The sequence below is a fragment of the Callospermophilus lateralis genome, unplaced genomic scaffold, assembly GCF_048772815.1.
Source record: "Callospermophilus lateralis isolate mCalLat2 unplaced genomic scaffold, mCalLat2.hap1 Scaffold_261, whole genome shotgun sequence".
In the NCBI taxonomy this organism is placed as follows: Eukaryota; Metazoa; Chordata; class Mammalia; order Rodentia; family Sciuridae; genus Callospermophilus; species Callospermophilus lateralis.
In genome coordinates, this window is record NW_027513386.1 from 547,718 (window position 1) to 553,717 (window position 6,000).

The window sequence follows — 6,000 nt, forward strand, 5'->3', positions numbered from 1 at the left end:
GCCTAGATCTCGGTTTCCAAGGGTGAATCTCATGTGTGGCCTCCTAAGTTTCCCAACACAATTCATGGAAATTCTTCGATGAGGTTAGTTCCAGAACTCAGTCTCTAAGGGGAATCACACCAGAGTTTAAGCCCAGGTGGACCCAGTCATCTCTTCCAACCGCCACACAAATGACCACAATTAAAACCATGACACTCCCACATGACCTCATCTTCTTCCATTTAGACACTCATCATAACTTCTGGCTGGCGGTTTCCATGAGGGGCTCACCCCAAGACAATGTCCAAAAAATCTTCCTTGCATCTTATTTGCCTAAAGTCAGGGTGGACTGTACACCCTTCCTGTGAACCAGGAGTGATCAAATAGGCCTGCCATTAATACTGCTCCGCTTCTCCAATTTGAGGCCTACTGACTAAGGGATTTAGATTCTCTATGTGAATTGAAGTCATGAGAAAACCTAAGCACCTATGGGCTAGCATCTGCAGGGCTTTGAGGAACTTATTTGACCCAAAGGATGCCTATTCTCACTTGATAGAGGTCAGCAAACTTACAGAGGAAGGCGAGAGAGACTTCATCCACAAGGACTGCTCTTTGGCCATTTTGGTTTTGGACGTACACATGGAATCTTTCTTTAGATCCATCAGGGGCTGAACTCTAAGCCACCACCTCACACAGGGCCAAGAGTCTGAATAAGACACATCCTTTTCAAAGCAATTAAGCAAAGTGCCACAGGTGATGCCCATTCATTTCCATTTGAAAACTAATCTCTTCAGGCTTCCAAAAGGTGTGGCCTGAGGCAAAGACCTTCCTGACATTCAGGGCAACAGAACAATAGGTAAGCATAAGGCCCAAAGCAGGGTTTCTCCACTGAGACTTTCCTGGTCCCAATGATTTCTGAGTTTTCTGAGATGCTCGCCATTCCCTTCAGCTATCCAGTACATGGCCATGTCACAGAGCTTGAAGGTGGTACATAACTTGGACACAAAACCATGAGCCTATTCTGGAGAGTCTCCAGAATTCAGAAAGAAAACATGAACTTAGGAAGATATCAGGTGTAGCCCATTGATAAGGCAAGCTGCAGTACATTCATAAATTGGGCAGGGTGAATGCTGGGAAGCTTTCTAATAGACAGGACACATCCATTGAGGCATTCTCTTTTTTAATGTCTACAACCATGGACACAGTGGGATAAACAGACATAGAAACACTCACCTTGTCAAAGGACTTACTAGAAAAGGTTCACTAAATCCAAACAAACCGCCTTTCCTACCTATTCTCAGAACAAGGGAAAACCACAAACCTACACCCACACCCACAATGGCACCGCCTTAACCCAAGTAATTATGAGACTATCTGGAGTGTCCTCTGACTGGTGGGCCATAGTATGCTCCCTAAAAATGGCATGTCCTGTCTCAGATCTCTTCTCCTTATCCAACTCTGTGAAGTTGTCAGGAGCCAGCAGTGAGCAACTACCTTTTTTCCCAGGAAAGCCCCGTCTTCAGAACTCTCTTGGAATTTGGCCATCCTCACATCGGTAGGTACCAAGGAAGACTGATTTTGTCCTTGGTAAATCCAAACAAGTGAGAACAGGGGACTGGGACTGGGACTGGCTCTGGGTGCCTGGCTTCCAGGATCCCAAGTTCAGAGAGTTCCATCACCAAGGAAGTGCGGTGAGGTCACTTCCTTCCGGAACTGAATGGGGTCACTGCCTTGGCAACCACTTTGTCCTAACGGTTGCTTCCAAGGGTCCCTTGAGATGCAAGCTGCTCCTACTACCTGTGACAGTTTCACAAGTTAGAATGTTACATCCACCATAGGCACCTGGAAACAACTCTCCACACAGGCCTTGTTTGGTCCATCTTCTCTACATTAAGAAGAGAGAGGCTGATTCAGACACAACCCTTCATCCTGGCCAGGTTGTTTGCCATGGAAGATGACTTTTGCTCTCTCAGGTACATTATAGGTGCCTACATTTTCTCAAAAGATCATATCTGCATAGATCTTTGAGGTTCTCAGCAGGTGAAAGATCCCCTATATTCCTGTATTGTAAGACCAACTCTGTGTCTGCTCTTCTGTAAAGTTAGATTGAGGGTAAAGGGTATGGTTAGGATTAATAACATGTTCGATTTGTGTTAGGAATCATTCTGCTGGATGAATAATGGTATTGGGAGCCTGAGATATTTTTAAGAATATAGAGGTGAAATATTGTAATGGTCGGGTGAGTATAGGAGGAAGAGACCACCAAGAGACTGTCTCATGCAACAGAAAAGGTTTTATTGTGGGTCCAGCATGCTAGGGCTCAGAGTTCACTTGAATAGAGCCCTGAGAACAGCTTAAGCAGAGCTTATATACTTTTCTTGGAGAAGGCAGGGATAAAAGTTTATTGATGGGTCAGGGTGAGTGGGCGGTTTGCTTTCAACCGGGTGACTGAGTACATTCTGCAGTTTGGCAGTTGGGGACAGCACATTCTGGGAACAAGATTAGCAAACAGTTCTCAAGATTTCAACAGTGTTTTGTTAAGCATACAGAAAAACAAGAATTGACAAGTACCTATTTTATTAACCTTTCATTCCCCACTTTTTCTTCTGGTTACTTTTAATCATAAAAGTGATCATTGATGGGTGTTACATTTTATGTCTGCTCATGTGGTATATTGTTGTCTGATTACCATAGTTTAACTTGTCCAATTTGTGCTTGGAGAAACTACATGATTGAGCCAAAAAGGGTCCTACAGTTCACAATAATATAAGGATTATTAATGGACCAGCCAGGGCTGATGAAAGCATGGTTAACCAGACGGACTGTGTGAGCCAAGACTCAAACCACCCTTTTTGGGCCTCTCTCTCTCGTTGACCCTCCTCAAGGCGTTTTCTTAATTTACTCCTAGATTCTTCTACAACTCTAGTGTGGCCGGCATAAAAACAACATTCTTCCCTCAATGCACCACAAAGTCCCCCTTCTCTCATGAAGAGGAAGTTTTAACCCTCGCCTGTTCTGTAAAACAGCTTCATAGAGAGAGGTTAAACATTCCTGTAAAGCTGTGATGGAGGTTTTATTATCTTTAAGTTTTGGTCTATTGCTGCTTCTAATTGGGTCATTTGTTGTGTCCTTTGGACTAGGGCAGTGGTTCCTTTGCCCATTTCTGCAGCAACTCCTATTCCTAATAGGATGGCTAAAGTGAGAAATACAGGTTCCCAGCAGAACTGGGTTGTATGCCCTCCTATTCGATCTTTAAATGGACCTGCGTCAAGATAGAGCACTCTGGGAAACATCTGCAACTTTACATAATTAATCACATCTGTTGACCATTTCATGAAAACATAAACAATGTTTAAGTATATAGAATCTTTCTGTTGTAGGGACGGACAAGGCAAGGCACCTAAGATAGCACCGAAGACAGGAAAACAGTCCAATTTGGTTGCAAACGGATTTAGAGGGCATTGCTTCTGTTGTAATTAATTAATCCCCTGAACCCCAAGTTTAGGTAGTTTCAGAATTTGTACCCAACATGTAAGGGAAGGGGCTCAGAAGTTCACAGTCTGCAGAAGTTCACAAAAAGCTGTTTTTCTATCTTTTATTTTTTTTCCTCTGTTCTGGGCAAGTTAACATTTCAAGGACACCTGAAAGGGAGAGAGATTTTTTTTTCCCTGCCAGCTGTTACCATGGAGCCTAGTTGGTAACTTCTTTATTTTAGAAATGTAGCCATCTCTGTGAAGGCCCAACTCAAGGTCAGAGTCCTTGTTCACATATTTTTTGAAAAACTAGTAAGGGTGTGTCTAGCTCAGAAGTGCTGATTGTTTTTAAGCCAGTTGCCAAGTAGACCAGGGCAACACGAAAAGAGGAAGTTATCTACAGTGAACTCTTTTTTAGGGACTCTTTTGCTGAAAGTTCTAAAGTCAGCCACGGTGAAGACTTCTGGAGAAGGTCAGTTAAGATTTTTCTGTGGGCCTGGTACAGAGGGGGAAGACATGGAAGGCAAGGCTGAGAGCAGCTCCATGGATCTGAGAATGAGGAAGGAGAGATGTAAAAGAATATTGGGAAAGGGGTTTTTAGATTTTCCTAGCAACAAAAACTTGAGCAGTAAAACAGGTAGAGCAGAGGGGATGACGGGAGTGAGTATCCCAAAAAGCCTGTGAGGGATTTTAAATTCATAGTCACCTGTTTTCAGTGATGACAAAGCATCTTTAAAGGCCATTTTCATTACATCTTGGATAGGGGTCTGAGTGATCTCCTCAGCTGGTTTGAGCTTTGGGTTAGCTGTTTAGAGGACCTGATGGGACCTGGTGCGGGCTCTGACAGGAGAAGAGAGGAGTGAGTGTGTGGAGGGGTACCTGAGTACCGGATACCTCAGCAAGGAGGCAATTGTCTGAGAACCGGCAGAGGTTTTGATTTTTGATCTAGTAATTGGAGGGGAGAAATCAGGTTGCTCAGGTGCAAGTGCCAGCAGAGAGTCTGGAGCAGAAGGCTGATGGTGAGCATCTATTGGAGAAGTATAGTTCAGGATGCGAGCCAAGGAGAAAAAAGTCCTCCACATAGGGGAATCTCCTTTCACCCTTTTGAGCACTTGCAGAAGTTAAAAAGGTCACGCAGAATTTGAGGATCTAGAGACCCCTCTGGGAGTCATCGGTTATGATTGTCTAATTGGTAATATGGCCAATTCTGTGTATTGAATTTGATGATGAGTTTCGGTTCCACCAGGCAGTCCCTCTATGCTAACATCCCCATGACTTACAGAAGAAGTCGGCTTTTCCCCCACAAAGCTGTGGCTGTTTGTGGCTTTGATAGTCTTCCGGGCAAACATAGTAATCTAGGCTTCCAACCTGCATCTGCCTCATGTGTCCCTACATCCATAATGTTTGTTTCCATTATCTATGATACGGAAGGGATTTAATGGAATTTTAGTGGGATCTGCTTTATCAGGGATATCCTAATAGGAAAAACCTATAGGCAGCTGACCAAGGTCTGGGTGTTGAGATGGCCAACAGGTCCCTATGTGGGCTGTAAGCGAGATAGACTGTTCTTCTTTTCTATGAGGATTTGTGATCAGCCATCACTGATGAATGGGCTGATGAGGATTAGGACTAGTGGTGGCCAAGGGGAGAGTCTATAGCCTTATCCACATGCCAAATACGCAATTTGAAAGGGTTACCAGTCATTTCCAGTTTCCAGAAAGAATATGGACATGGCACAGGCTTGAGATGGGAAGCATGGGTACAGGAAGGGATTCCGTCTACATTTACTGCTGTAGGTGTTATAAATAGCACGTGATATGTTCCTTTCCAGTGAGGTTCCAGGGATGACACCTGATGTCGTCTAATATAGATGAAGTCTCTTACTTGATATCGATGTGGAGTCCCCTCGTCCCCAGGTTGGTAGGCCGTGGCCACTGTTTTAACAGGTATTGCTGAGTTCTTTCAAGAGCTTTAAGTCTGTCAAGCAAGGGGGTGTGGAAGGGATCCTTAGTTTTTTGAGTTGAGGTTAGGTCCCTTACTGGAGGAGGGGCAACATAGAGAATTTCACAGGGGGAGAGGTTACACAAAGAAACAGAGGGAGTTATTCTTACATGAAACAGTGCATAAGGCAGGAGTATAGTCCAATCTTTTATGCTGGTCTCTACGCTTAATTTCATTAAGGTCTCTTTAATGGTTCTATTTATTTTTTGTACCTGTCCTGAGCTCTGGGATCTATAAGCATAATGTAACTACCAATTAATCACCAGGGTACTGGTTAACCCATGACTTACCTGGGCCATGAACACCAGTCCATTATCAGACCCTATTACCTTAGGCAGGCCGTATCTTGGAAAAATATCTTTCAGGATCATCTCGACCACCATTTGCGCCATGTTTTTTTTTCTTTTTTTTCTTTTTTTTTTTTTTTTTTTTTTGTTGAGAAGGTTTCAATACATCCTGAAAATGTATCTACAAACTAGGAGATATTTAAGTCCATACCTTGCTGACTTAATTTCAGTAAAGTCCACTTCTGAGAATTTTCCTGGTC